The 16,082-nt window shown below is 35.3% G+C and overlaps 1 long non-coding RNA gene across 3 annotated transcripts; it reads left to right on the top strand.

The window, feature by feature from the left end:
- Positions 1 to 11,796: 11,796 nt before the first annotated feature.
- Positions 11,797 to 15,855, top strand: LOC132641164 (uncharacterized). Of its 3 annotated transcripts, none has more exons than XR_009582736.1 (3): positions 11,797 to 12,042; positions 13,489 to 13,793; positions 15,591 to 15,855. It is a non-coding gene; the product is annotated as an uncharacterized LOC132641164 (long non-coding RNA). The 3 variants fall into 3 exon arrangements; XR_009582737.1 differs by lacking the exon at positions 15,591 to 15,855 and adding an exon at positions 14,097 to 15,582; XR_009582735.1 differs by lacking the exon at positions 15,591 to 15,855 and having other exon boundaries at positions 13,489 to 13,948.
- Positions 15,856 to 16,082: the final 227 nt, after the last annotated feature.

Here is a 16,082-nt window from a genome sequence, read left to right as displayed (position 1 = left end):
TAAACTTTTTCTACAATGTGAAGCCAACTAGTTCTGTACTCAATCCATGGGTAAAATTTCTAAAACTTACTACTTAAACTAATTCATTGTAGGAATATGGAAAAATGAACACATAAGAACAAAGCTCAAAATTTTCCCATGGAGAGGAGAAAAGGGATGTGTGGGGAAGGGTTTAAGGATTAAGTAAAGGAAGAATGGGTGAAGTTCTACAAAAATATAAAGTTAGAAAAGCAGGATTAATTTGGGCAAGCACAAACTCACACGTATGAGGAAAATAGAGAAGAAGAAAGAGAAAATGGAGGAAAGAGAAGATATAAACCATGGTTAGAATAATAGTTTAACAAGACAAATCTTGACCCTTGATTTTTAAGTGAGACACGTGTAAGAAATCTGGTGGCGTATTGGACGAACTGGACAAAACCCCTACCGGAGGAGATCCGCTCTCAAAAAAGGAAGAGAAATAAAATTTGAACAAGGTTCTTATAAGCAAATTTTGTGGCTCATTGATTAAATAAAGGAAAGCTATTGTAATTGGATAGAATAACACTTTTTCTAGTTGATCTTAAGGGTTGAGAAGAAAGCAAGTCTCAAGTCGTTATCGCTGCTCGACTTCGACTTCAAAGGTTTTGGCTTTGCTTTAGCTTTGGTCAAATGATTTGATTGATAATCTTTTTGGATCAACTATTCTCTCAATTTTTTCAAACAGACTCAGCTTGTTTTGAAGAAGCACCATTTCCAAACAATCACAGTTTGTTCCGAACATGCATCGTCGTACCATTTGAACTTCAACGCGATGGTTATCAATTCAGAAGCTTGGCCTCAGTTTTCAACACACCGATAATCTGCAAACCTTTGTGCCCTCATTTTTGCATTAATTCAAAAAACAAATGTATGCTTCCACTGTGATCTGCTCCGTCGTTTTGAGTTCGATGAAATTCTATAATTTGAAGTGTCAATTTTAAATAATAGTTTTGGGTTCTATTTTAGGAGAGTGGACATAATTAATAATCCAAATATCTGAGGAAATTAAATTCATTAAGGATATATATTAAATTTTGTGGACTCGATTCATTTCTATTCTAACTTCTACCTTTTTGAATTACTGCTTTGAACATAGGAAAATAACAAGATCCGTTGCCCACAATATTGTGTGATGAATGAATTTTTTCACCATTAAAAAGGGATTTTAAATTTGATCTTTGGAAATAAAGAACTTTCAATAGGGGAAGCATTTCCCCTTGACTCTTTAAGTTTAAACTCTCGAACTTATTTGAATAACCCAATAACCTGCTAGTTGTTGAGATAGAATTTTTTATCACAAAAATTATTCTTTTAGAAATAAGCTAATTACATCAATCAGTGAATTTTAACCTACCTAACAAAAATGTCATGATCCCCTATCACTTCATTTTCGTTGTTTCCTAACCCAACGATATTGAATCTGTTCAGTCCTATTTGATCACATAATCTATAATTAACAGCTACATATTGTCAGACTCCTCCAAAATCTTGTCATTAATAAGGTTGAGAAAATAACATGTACAACCAAGTTATTGTGGTTCAAAATATTATAATTGTATGGGGTGAAATCTGGGGTGATAGGTAGACCGTTCAGAAGATAACACGTCGAGGAGTTGGCTCGTACTAATCCGGGCTAATAAAGGAAGGTCTAAGACGCAATTTGGGAATACCTTCGTAACGTCATCTCAGAGATACATTGGACCAACTCTATCCTAGCAGGACATATGACGCTCCGGAGTCAATGAAAAAATAAAGTTGTTGCCACCAGGCCTCCCTTCCCCGGATTCATCTCCTTTTTACAGCTGGAGCGCACTCCCAACAACCCCCATCTCACATTATAGGCTAGTCATTTCACTTGTTTCAAATTGAAAAAATCAGGACATGTGTTTAAATAAATATATCTTCTTGGAAAAGGAACAGGCCATTTCATCTCTCACACTTGAAACCCTAACTCTATTCTTGAGTTCTGAATATCACAAGCTTCTTATCAGTTTTCTCAGTTTTCTCCAGTACTTGTCTCTTCATTTTATGCTATTTAAATTCTTGCATGTTACATAACTTTCTCGGTTTAGCTACTAAAAAAAGAGTTTGTGATCGAATACAATTAACTTGTGTTTAACTCCCTTTCACACAAATTTAATTAATTATCCTAAAAACCTTTTTTAGCAATATACAATAATTTAAATACTCCCGTATCTTATATTCTAAATTAGAACATCACTAACATAAATAAAATAAACATAAGTGTTGTCATTTTTTCTCCTTCCATTTTTTTTGTGGGCTTTAAGTTGTCATTTTTTCTCATCAATCATAACAAAATGTATAACTCAAGACTAAAGAAGAAGAATGGAGTCGATGAAATTATCATCACAAGCTTCAAGAAAATGTTTACTTGATGTGCTCAAACAGTGGAATGAGTTGACATAGGCAATGCTTCTTTTATTTCGACACGACATATTTTTCACGTCACGAGTCATGCCGTCACTCAAGCCTTCATCGTGCCCAATAATATAGCGACACGATCCACGCTTATATTCGAGCCTGGAATTAGACAAGCCACATTTCTCACCTTTTTTTATTCTCTTAAAAAAAGTACTTTAAAAGTAAAGGGTCAACTTGAAAAGCCACTTCGTATTTGAATTGATGTAATTACTAATATAGTAGTAATAATTATATAGCCTAACAATTATAAAAATATGTTAGGACAGAAGCTTTTGAGCAATTGTATGCAGAGTTCGAGTGCAAAGGCGGGGATAGGAAGTTGTATAGGCTGGCCAAGGCAAGAGAAAGGAAGGCCCGTGACTTGGACCTAGTGAAATGCATTAAGGACGAGAATAACGAAGTGTTAGTAGAAGAGGCGCACATTAGACGGAGATCGCAGGCATATTTCCACAAGCTCTTGAATGAAGAAGAGGACAGGGATATCATGATGGGGGAGTTAGAGCATGCCGAGAGTTGTAGAGATTTTGGGTACTGTAGGTGCATTAAGACTTCATAAGTCAAGGGTGTTATTCGGAAGATGAGAAGAGGAAGGGCGATAGGGCCATATGAGATCCCAGTGGATTTTTGGAAGAACTCGGGCGAGGCAGGTATGGAGTGACTGACTAGGATGTTTAATGTTATATTTAGGATGACAAAAATGCCAAAGGAGTGGAGGTGAAACACCTTGGTTCCGTTGTATAAGAACAAGGGTGATATTCAGAACTGCAATAACTATAAGGGTATCAAGCTACTAAGCCACACTATGAAGGTTGTAGAGGGCATTGGGAAATTCTAAGTTTAACTGACTCGCACATACCTCATGAAAGGAGGGAGGTGTCCCGGGGAAGTATGATTGTGAATCGTAACGGGAAAGTTGGAAAAAACCCGCCAACCACTTAATGGTGCTCTAAAGGATATATTTTAGAGTCGCCACCTAATTTTTAGGAAATTAGAAAAACCAGTTCGAAACTGGGTTCATTTAAAATATTTAAAAGAATCCTAATCTACCAAAGTCTGGGTAAGGGTTCTGGTGATCCCCCGGGGAAGGTGTCAGGCACCCCGGTATTAAGGATCCGTTCAATTGTGGTTTACCTACGGGTTCTAATAGTTTACCTTATGATTATAAATCGTTTTGGACAAAAATTGTTTAAGTCTAGGATTTCGCAATAAAAGGGTGTCATTTACATGCAAAAGTTCATTTTTTAATAAATCGTCGAAGTATAGTTCCGCTCAAAATTGAGCATGGGTGTCGGACTTGAACACCTATGCTAATACCTGAAGGCTCTTAGCCTAGGTAAGACTCCACGCAAGTCCACCAAAAAATATATTTTTTGAAAAATGGAATTTTAAGTTATGAAAATAGTTTTATCATAATATATATATATATATACACCGTAATTAATTATGCTGTGCTATTAATCTATCAATTATATTCTTTGTCTAACCAAAATTTCAATCCTATTTTTTATACATGTTTGCATAAGTCCTTAATATCAAAAATCAGTCTGCAAGTTTAAAATGGTCCAAAAACGGTCCCATGCAGTTCAGTCTCAAAGTTCCAATAATGTCAATTTAGTCCAATAATTTTCCTAAGTCCAGCGTTCCGAGTCCAAAATAGTTTCTTGCTCCATTTTTTTTTTCTTTTTTCACACGAGTTGGATTTTAAAAATCAATTTTAGCAACTTTAAATTGTATGACAATCATATAAGGGTTCTAACATATTGAATTTAAAGGCACAAATACAAAAGATTTATGCAAGTTGGTCCCTAAGTCCATACGTATGCTCCATTTTGCTATGGATTTGTTCGACTCGACCTAGATACGTTAGTGGACCTGTGGGGGCCCACTAACGGGCTTGGGGTGGACAAGGATGCAAACGAGTATACTCAATATTAGTATACATTCATAAATTGAACTAACTAAGAATTAAAATGTAGAATAATTATTACATAGCCAAAAATGAATCACAACATTATTGGGCCAAGCCCATTTATTATGACTGATAACAGTGGGTAAATTCAGTGGCCTAAGTAAAAAAAAATAGACCCAAAAATAGTAGTAACATTAAGTCAAGCATAGAGACGTTAATGGCTGACCCGAAGCCCAAACCATTTTTCCCTCTTAAAATTTTCAGAAGTGTCAAAGCTGTGTATACATGATATACCACTAGTATACTACTAAAACATGAGGAGCAAAACCCTTTGAAGGGCATACCCTCCACATGCACTTGATATACATTGTAATATTCAATTAACCTCAACTCTAAACACCATATCCCTCCCCCCCCCCCCCCCTAAAAAAAAAAATTAACCCAATTTTAAGGTCAAGTTCCAGTTACAAGCCAAAGCAAATCAAGAAAGCAAAGAGTTCTATAATAATGCAACTTAATGTCAATTTTCAATGCATATAACGCAGGAAGGTTATAGAACAGCTCAACTAGTCACAGAAACAAATGAACCAAATAGTTTTAGAAATTATAAGACTGATGGTGCAAGGCATATCAAATGTCAATGCTCAAAACAGCATAGCACACTCAAGGGGAGCAGGGCAAGTTTCAAGGTGACAAAACAAGTAGGAGCAACAGTGGAAGAATAGTGAAGCAAAGAAATACAGAACCAAGAGATGGAGGGGGAAAGGAACAAGATAGGGGCAACAATCATCATGCTCATGGTCCATGTTCTTAGCTTTAAAAGAAAATCAGTAGTTTAGAGAGATAAGGCAATGAATTGTTTGATCAAGAGTTCATTTTTAGTCAATAAGAAGCTAAGCCAATACCAAAAAGCCATTTTTTAGCCCATTCTTCATTTACCTAAAAGTCATAGAGACTAGCTTAAGATCTAGGGTCCTCTTTATACCAGTTTTGACTCAAGAAGGTCTAAATATCAAACAACACAGTGGGCAGGCTCACCAATTACTCCCCAGGTTTTTTGGATCCTAGTTTAAGTCCTATCATTTGATCCCAAAGGTCTCAATTAATAATTCAAGGATCATTTTAATCTATAAACAGCCTTATAGGAACATCTGCAGAATTTTAAAAATGATGGTTTAACTTGGTTTCAATCCTAGAATTAAACAGATAGATCCAAACACAAATGCAGGATCAAGCACAGTTTTTATAGGCCATAAAGGGTAGTCAAAACAGGATCAGTGAGTTTACAGAAGAAAGGGGCATGAAACTATCTTTTAGACTTAGAGTACTATTTTCAAACATATCAAGACTGCAAACAAGTGAGGGTGTAATGTGTTTAAGCCATAAAAGGGCTTAAGCAGAGTCATGAAGTCCAATACACATACTACACTTACTCTTCTTATGGCAACTTTGATTTTTAACAATGCATTGGGCATAATAAATTCCAACTTTGACAAGCTTATAGTAGGCATGCAACTAAAGATAATGCATAGAAATGACCAAATACCCATATGGTAAACAAATGAGGTACATGCCAAGTTTTAGATTCAGTTTAAACCATTCAAAACACATGAAGTTCAAAAGATAAGAAGGGAATGGAATATGTAAGTTTTAGGATAAACCACATGGAAAACAAGTTTGGATGAAAGGACAAGTTACAGAAGAAGCATGAACAACACACTACAAAACTCAAAACAACTAGCCTGGCCCTTTATCTATCAACTCTTCTGCCTTCCATGATTTATTTATTTATTATACTTCTCAGAATAGATGATCAGCACACACAAAGGACCAAAAAGGATTTAGACTTTCCAAGAATCAGCATAAGCTTTTTAAGTCTTGATTTCTTTGCAACAAAAACTTTTAGTTTTAGAAAACTTCAAACCATGCCCAGCAGTTCCAGGATTCACAGAGCAAACAAGTGAAGGACTTTACTTTTTAGGAGCCTAGCAAGATCTAAAAATGACAGAGTGCATAAAAGTGAAGCCAAGCAGTCACAAAACATACAAATCCTCTTCTTATTATCTTAACATCCATTTAGTGAAGAATAGAGGAATCAGAGTTTTGAATTTTTTTTAAAGGTTCATAAGCTTTTACAAACAGATCTATTGGTTTAGGGATTTGAAAACTATATATTTTTTTTGTTGCAAATCCTCTTTGTCTTAAAAGAGTGGGAACAGGTTCAATCATGGACATGGAAAAAACAAGCAAACCAAAGGCCTAAATAACTTTTAGTTCAATATATGTAAACAATACAGGGACAAGCATCATATTTCAGATTTTCAAGGTCTTTTAAGTCTGAATTGATCATGGAGGGTCATATAAGTCTAAACAAGTGTCAGACCTCACAATCTTCAAAAATACACTTAAACAGACCACTTCAAGGGAAGGTAAAAGGCTTAAACTCCTTTTTCAAAGGGCATTTATTGTTTAAAGATCACTTGACCACTTCAGAGTTACTTCAAAAGATCATTTAGACTAAACCTAAATTACTAATCAATAAATATAAAAACATGAACTTATTTTAAAAGACCCTAGGCAGTTTTAGATGACAGACACATGGCAAACATCTATAAAACAAACCAAATGATACATGCTTCATTGAGGGTCATCCAACAACTTAGAAAAAATGAACTAAATAACCATAATAGGACTGAGAATGCTTAGAAACTACATAACAGTAACCAAACAGTCTGTAAAGATATCTACACCCAAAGAAACTTTAAAACAACCTTGTTTTTGTATTTTTTTGTGTAATAAATCTCTATTCCAAAAGTAGTGTAACCTTTTATAGCATTCTTATATATAGTATAGTAGTAATATTTTCAGATATTTGTGTAGTATATGGAGGGGAATATTTAAGACTTCTTAAAACTCTTGATACTCAAAGGGTTTTTTGAAAGAAAAATTCCGGATCCTTATATGGTCATAAGACCCTCTATATATAGTAATAGGAGTAGGACTTAGGGACAAAAGAGGTAAAACCTGAATTTCAACAAATTTTCCCCCTCATTCTCAAACCCTAAATCAAACAAATTAAAATTTAATAAAAGACAAAACCATTTCTCCACAAATTCATACCAATAGTACTATAACCTTATCAGATTTTGTACAAATCACACAACAAAACAAAATTTTGGTGCATTACACCCTAAAAATCCGAATAAAAATTCAGCAAAAATAGGAAATACTAAGATAGTACTGTGAGTCACACAAGCAGCCAAAATCAGTACAACACAACGTTCACATAGTACATTTAAAGGATAGAATTACCAAAATCCCTAATCGATTCGGATCCCTTGGGCTTTCCCCCTTTAATTCCCTCCATTGTGTGTCATAGTGCCAAGTTAACAGCAAGCTCAAAGGCCCCTATCCATGGCTCCTATGACACAGAGAAAACAAGAGTAAACTCCCAATTAAGATTTTGAATCGAACATGAAAACGTAATTAAAACTTAAAAGTAAGCCTGCCATTAGGGCTAGGAAGATAAGGGGAACAAAACCCCTCAAGAATTTACCCGAAAGCAGCCATGAAATGGCCATGGCAAAGATCGCGAAACCAGAACCCTAGAAATCGCCATTAGAGGTTAGAGACAGAGAGATACACTGATGGGAATAGAAGGGGACCAAAGTTGCTCAATTGCAACTTTGGTCCTCTACGTAATATATTACCCCCCCCCCCCCCTCCCTCCCCTTAAAAATATTTTGCAAGTTTTTTTAAAAAAACCTTTGAGTTTTAAAACAATATTTAAAGGTCCCTTGCACACAACTTAAATAAACATGTACAATTTTATAAAACGATGTATTTGTATAAAACTTAAAATGTAAGTTCGTAAAAATAAAAATAAAATTCATAACGCGTCATTTAAAAATACGAGCTTCAAAATGAACCCATTATTGACATGATTCCGATCAATATTTAAAAATGCGATCAAAAGTGTCGTAGTTCATACGTTGTTTTAAATTAACAATTTTTCCGAGCTGGACGGAACGTAATGTATATTTTAAAATCAAATTTGTAAAAGCAGATAACTCGTAATTTCTTGTAATTGTTAATTTTACGCAAATAATAATAAAACGTCAATTTTTGGGATTTTTGGGATTTTTATTTAATTATTTTTTTGTAAAAGGCATCCTTACTCCGTCTTGGACTCGGGAAATATGAAAATTTAAACTATACATCTTACGCGGTGAAAATTGGGTGTCAACAAAGGTCTGGAAAAGTGTGATCGAGATGAGAATGAGGAGGGGTGGATCTATTTAGGAGAACCAATTCGGTTTCATGCTAGGGAGGTTGACTACAGAAGTTATCCATATTGTTAGGAGATTGTTGGAACGATATAGGGACAAGAAGAGAGACTTACACATGGTGTTCATTGATTTGGAAGATGCGTATGATAAAGTCCCTAAGGAGGTCCTTTGGAGATGTTTGGAGTCCAGGGGTGTACCTATGACCTATATTAGGGTGATTAAGGACAAGTATTATGAAGCCAAGACCTGGGTTAGGACAGCGGGAGGTGACTCAGATCCCTTTCCGGTCATGATTGGGTTACACCAGGGATCAATCCTTAGCCCGTTCCTATTTGCCTTAATGATAGACGAACTAACACGACATATTCAAAGGGAGGTTCCGTGGTGTATGTTATTCGCGGATGACATAGTATTGAGTGACGAGACACACGGTTGAGTAAATTATAGGTTGGAAGTTTGGAGAAAGGCCTTAGAGTCCAAAAGTTTCAAGTTAAGCAGGAGTAAAACAGAGTACCTAGAGTGCAAGTTCAGTGATGTAACACATGAGCCGGTGGTGGAAGTGAAGATCGAGGATCTAGTCATACCCAAGAGAGGAATCTTCAAATATCTTGGGTCCATAATCCAAAGAGACAGGGAGATTGACAATGATGTCGCATATCGTATTGGGGTAGGGTGGGTGAAATGGAGGCTCGCCTCCAAGGTGCTGTGCGATAAGAATGTGTCGCCTAGACTTAAAGGTTATTTTTATAGAGCGGTGGTTAGATCAACATTGTTGTATGCGGTGGAGTGCCGGCCAATAAAGAACGCTCACGCTTAGAAGATGAAGGTAGCGGAGATGTGGATGCTCAGATGGATGTGTGGGCATACCCGAAGAGATATGATTAGGAATGAAGTTATACGAGACAAGGTGGGAGTGGCATCAGTGGCGCATAAGATGAGGGAAGCGAGGTTGAAATGGTTCGGTCATGTGAAGAGGAGGAGTGAGGATGCACCAATATGGAGGTGCGAGAGGTTAGCAAATAGCAGGAGTTAAGAGAGGTAGAGGTAGGCTGAAGAAGAATTTGGGGGGGGGGGGGGGGGGGGGGGGAGATGATTAGACAAGACATGGCACAACTTCAGCTGACTGAGGACATGACCAATGCGGATCTAGGATTTTCATTGATGGGTTCGAAAAATAAAAATGTATTGACTGAGATTTGAACTTGGAACCTCAAGGGGAATTTTGAACACCCTCAACCACTGAACCAATCTCTTCTCTTGTTTTTTAGGGTGTTCAAAATCAATATATTTACATAAAAAATGAAAATATACCTTATATATACGGTATAATTTTTTGCCAAGGGTGTTCGGGTGAACACCCTCAGCGGGCCCTAGATCCGTCCCTGGACATGACCTTAGATAGGAAGGTATGGAAAGGGTAGAAGGTTAGTAGGCAGTGGGATTCAGTTATCTCGTAGTCTCTTATGCTTCGATGTGTATTGCTATTTATTGCTGCATTTGTTTTGCCTCTTGTTATTAGCAATATTATATAGTATTCACGTAGTTTCTTACTCTTCGATTTGCATTAACATTTGTTGAAACATTTACGTGGTATCTTGCTATTTTACTGCTATACTTTTTGTATCTGCTTCGAAGTATTTTTCAATTCCTTTCACTTTCTTTTCTCTTCTTTTCTTCTCTTTTCCTTTCTTTGAGCCGAGAATCTTTCGGAAACAATCTTTCTATTCCACAAAGGCAGAGGTAAGGTCTGCGTACATCCTACCCTCCCCAGAACCCACTTGTGGGATCACACTGGGTATGTTGTTGTTTGCTATAATGTAATTACAAACATAATATTTGATTGCACAAGTGTAATTACATAGTTACATCTTTTAAATTTGTAAACATAAAAATTAATTATCATCAACTAAACATTAATGTTTGACAAATATTACACACACACACACTCACTCACACACATATATATATGAGAAATATTACTAAATTTTATATATTACTAGGTATTCAAGATACATATTAGTTTTTGAGAATGTAGTAATAAATAATTATAGTTTTAGAGCTAATATTATAAAATATAATTGATATATAATTTTTAATTGAATAATTTGTTAATTGAATTAATTAATATAAATGCTAACCGAACACACATTTTGCAATAACATCATCGCCGACATGTTTGACAAAAAAAAATGCAACCATAATTTCATAATATTGTTTTAATATTTAATAAATAGTAATCTATCAATTATAACATCATTTAGTATAAGCCAAGTTTGTATATAACCTTAGTTAACAACGAAATTCAACTTTATGTTATCACCCATTATAAGCAAAGTCTGTAGATAACTCATTCTTTCTAATGTTAGGAGGTATAGTTTCGAAAAATTAGAATAATAACATATCTAAGAAAAATTAAAAAAGAAATAAAAAAAAATATGAAAAATCACATGGAAGCACATGAAGTAAGTGTTGAAAAATGAGAAATAAGGAAAAGAAAGATAAATAAAGTATTTTTTTATATATTTAAAAATATTAAAAAGGGAATTTTCAAAGTAAAAGATAAAATGAAATAAGAAAAGTATAAATAAAAAGTAAATTAAAAAGAATATATATTAAAAATAAAACAAAAAATGAAAGAAATTATAAAACTAAACCTTGTTATTACACTTTGTAATTACTGGCAATTCTCAACCTCCCTATAAAGAATTGAACAATGTAATTACTCCCTTCAGTTTCATCCAATTACATACTGACCAAGTAATTACTGGTTAGACAAATTGTCAAAACTGCGTAATTACACTTAATTACACCAAAATCCAATTACAATGTGGCTTTCCAAACATGCCTTAAAGATTTAATATAATATTTTGCGCTTTCAATTAATAACAAAGTTCTTTTGACACGCTCTTATTTTTTGAATAATTACTAATATATAGAAATGGCAGTTTTTGGGGGACGAACACTGCAATCACTAACTGTACCAAAAGCAACGTTAATTGTACTAAAAACTTGGACCATCTTTTCCTTCCGGATACGCACGTGTACTCTGTTTTAGGAAACCACGTGTACATTTAATTTCATTCATTTGCCTACAAGTGGTTTCTTCCATTCATTTCTATGTTGTTTTACATTCCAAACAATTTGTTTATGTCTGGAATAACACAGTTTCTCAAAAATTATATAATTTTCTGTAGATACAAATTTTTACTGCTTTACTGATTGATTGGAAGAAATATAAATTCTACTGCTTTACTAGAGGAAACTATTAACAGAGATGTCGGAGGTTTATGTCGAGTTCCTTCGAAAACGGCGAGATTGAGCATGAGACGCCGCCGTTGACAGTGTCAACCATATGATCTTAACTGCGTACTACTACCAAAGGTACCGAATTTGCTATTAATGGATTTTCTAGGGTTTCTTAGGGCTTTGATCCTTTAATTAACTGATTATGTAACATCCCGTATCTTAAAATAAAGGTTAGACTCGTATCGTTAGAGTTTCAGAGGAAATTTGAAGGTTTGAACGTTTTGCGAAAGTGGTTGAGGAGTCTACTTTGGGCAACCATAACACCTTGATTCGTTGGGAATTTGAAAAAGATTCCTAAATGAAATTTGTAGTACATAGAAATATCTTTCTAAACATATAAGGATCAGGCCAATCGGAGTCTGGATTAAGGATTTATGATCGTCTCAAAATGGCTAATAGAGGGGTGCTCAGATTCGATAGAACTGGCTAAGTTTTCTATAGGTCTGCCTTCCAGCCATATTTAGTGAAAATATGTTAAGAATTTGAGAAATCATAAAACACAAAAGTTGTAGCCCTTTGAAATAGATTTCCAACGGTATATTGTGAAGCCCAAACAGAGCTCTGTGCTAGAAGTTATGACCATTTTACTAAATGCTGTCGACATGGTGTAAAATTGAGAGGGGAGCTCGCGGAGTTCGCCCCAAAGCGAGGCAAGGGCTTGCCCTGGACCGCGCTTAGCGAGGTAGGGGTCCAAAAGTGGGAAAAAGTCAAGAAAATTGTCTAAGTGTAAAATGGACAAAGGAGCTCGCCGAGCGAGGCCCAAAGTAAGGCACGGGCAAGCCATAGATCGCGCTCGGCAAGCCAGGAGGTCCAAAATGACCCATGCTATAAATTCAACACTTAACTCGAAATTTCAGTTATTAGACATTACAACTTCGTTCTAAAGCCCTAAGAAGTCGTTTTCCTCCTCTCCTCATCCTCCCACATCAAGGTAAGATCGTTCTAACGATTCCTAAGTGATTCCAACAATTATTCATGATTAGTAACATGATTCTTCAACCAAAACATAGGATTTCCAAGGTAAATCCTTCCCAAGTGATTCAAAGCTAGAGTTTTGGTGTTCTACGTCGGAAAAGCAGTTTAGTTCGTTGGATTGGAGCGATTACAGGTATGTGAGGCTAACTATCTACGTTAGGGAATGTTCATGATTCTCCCTACGCCTCATTCTTCATACTTGTCAGTAATTTGACTCAGAATACAGTTTAGCCTTAGTTTCATGATATGTTGTAGAATTGTTATCTTCTAGGGTTGCGGTTACATAATTCGTTCATGGTTGTCAATTTGAATATCATGAACTCAGCACGTAATCTTTATAGACTTATGTATTGTTACCACATGAGTCTCGGTCTAGAAATTCAGGATGCTCAGAAACAGTCAATGTTTTCAGTTCAGTCCAGCATGTCTATTTCAGTTCAGTATTGTTCATTGTTGTTATGGTCTCAGTCTTTTTTAATTAACCATAATTGAACATATGTGATTTTTCCAAGGGCACAGTCTTATGTATACGTATACTTGGCGCAGGCCATTGACTGACGCACTACTAGGCCGAGGCCATAGCGTGCATTTATTATTGGGCCGAGGCCCCACATATACAAACACAGATAAAACAGATGATCCAGATACTGAGCAGGGAGTATTCATATCTCTACTTCATTTGCTATCACAGTTTACCGTTATCAGTTATCAGTTTCAGTTCCAGTATTTTATTGCTTCAATTGCTTTACATACCAGTACAATTCAAATGTGCTGATGTCCTTTTTTATTGCTTGGGGGCCTACATCGCATGTTGACGACTCAACTACTTAGGGTGCACGTATCAGCTATTGGTAAGCCCCAAATTCCTTCGGGCCGCTGTCAGCTATCCAGTTATTTTAGTTTTTAGACAGCTATATTATTTAGTATTTTTAGAGGCTTCATAGATACAGTCCAGACAGTCAGATATTTGTCATGTTAGCCTTGTTGGCAATTATACTCAGTTGTTCAGTTGTTTGGGTTTAGCCATCTTGGCTACTTTCAGATTGTCTAAGTATTTCCGCATTATGATATTTCAGTCAGACTTCCAGTTAATCAGCATGTGTTAGTTTTATTTTATAAGTCAGTTATGTTTTTGGTATCACATGTTGATTCAGCCAGCCAGTTGGTTCGCTCGGTCACATGCAGTCAGGCACCGGGTGCCATGTTACGTCCAGGCCCAGGTTCGGAGCGTGACAGATTATGTAGGAAGAACTGTGATGCAATAGAGTTGTTTGACGATATGCCTGAATATGATGAATAATTTGTTTATTCCATTGCTTTTGCCATGCTCGTTATCTTAAAGATCTATCACCCAACAATCCCAAAAATACATTACTTCTGCTAGACAGAATCATTGAACAATATACTATGTATCTTATCGTTTCGTACTTTGTTAAATTACTATTTGTTTGATTACATTCATTTTGCTTCCATGTGCATGTCTATTGTGGTATTGTTTTTGTATTACATTTAAATAAACACACAAAGTGTTAGATACACTCCCAATTGGCGAACAATTCCTCTTTCATGGCCATCATTTTACTGTTGTTCAGTATCAATTACACATATGGTCTTATTTCGAAACCTCTAAAGCGATGCATTATGGCTATATTGGTTCAAACTGGTTGGGGCGGGGGTGGACAACATTGTTTGATGATATTTCCTTGATATTATATGTCAAAATAATCTTGTGCCTGAATTTTTCAAAATTCATTTATATTCTTCCTGAATCTTGGTTCATACAAATAGTTAACAAAATTGAAGTTTGAAATGAAAAGTTGGCTTCAATGATTGAAAAAAAGGTAGTACAAATGAATCACAATTCTATTTGTGTATTTTGAAAAGATTTTACGAAGTTCTTCTTAGATTTCACACATTTTTAGATGTGACACTAAGACAACTACTCGGTACATTATTTTGCAAAGATATGACAATATGTAATGCAATCATTAAATATAATGGATGTTGCACTAATAATAATATAAGTAATTAGTTTGAAAAGAAGACGTTCGTCTAAGAGTTGATCAGTGTCCTAAAAGTGATAGTGATCTATGAAATGGAAAAGGAGGTTCTCCATGTAACATAACTTATGGTTTAACATACACATAAGCCAAAATACCATGATATTGATGTAAGGGGGGAGGAACACCCGAGGGCTCTTTGGTATGTTAATTGCTTATATTGACGCTCTCAAAGATTATTTTCAACTGAAAAAAGACTTTTTATTGTTCCTATCCCATTGTAGAACTACATGTATTCTAAATATTCAAAGCTATGCTGGAATAATAGAAGTTTGGTCGTTCTCTTTCTCTGTGCAATACTATTTGTAGCAAATAATAAGCATGAATTAAGTGGAAAAAAACAGGCTGAGGATGGGGGGAAAGAAAATGTCTTAGTCACTTATATGGATAGATAAATCACTAAAGAGCTATCCTCTAATTATTCCCAATGTTCCTGAGATCCTTGGGTTTCTAGTATTCTCTTGGTAAAATTATTCACCTTCCCAGTTTGTTTCAGTCTTACTTTTTAGTTTTGATCCTATTGATGATCATTTTCTATGTATGTGCCTCATATAGTTGCTGGGCTAACAGTTGTCATACATGGTGCAGGGTACATCTTTGATTGACTATCTAAACAACTTACTGGAACAAAGTTTCTGATGTTATTCACTAAACTATGTCTTTGATATAATGATACTTTATGCGGGGGTATATCTGTAATAGATATATTTATCCATATCTTGTGATACAGTAATTGCGTTCTCTATATTTGGAAAAACGAAGTAGTAATGTTTGAGAAGTAATTGAAGCACGGTTCAAGGAATTCTGAAATTGTAAACTGTAGAAGATATACGAGCTTTAAATAGTTTTGAGCTACCTTTTAGGGAACTATGCTATGTTACTATGTAGTCAATATAATCTCTTCAAGAAAAGGCAGAATATTGAGAATCTAAGGAGCCTGAAGAACATTTCAATGGAAAAAGTCAGTTATAACTTACGTAGTTCACTGCCTAACGAAATGAAACAGAAAAATGATTTTGAAGGGAGTCGGAAATGCTATTGAGAATGAGAAGTCTTATTTTCATTTCAAACCAAAGAATG

The sequence above is a fragment of the Lycium barbarum genome, chromosome 5 (genome assembly GCF_019175385.1).
Source record: "Lycium barbarum isolate Lr01 chromosome 5, ASM1917538v2, whole genome shotgun sequence".
NCBI lineage: Eukaryota > Viridiplantae > Streptophyta > Magnoliopsida > Solanales > Solanaceae > Lycium > Lycium barbarum.
Note: the sequence above shows the minus strand (reverse complement) of the source record. Positions and strands in the feature narration are given on the sequence as shown.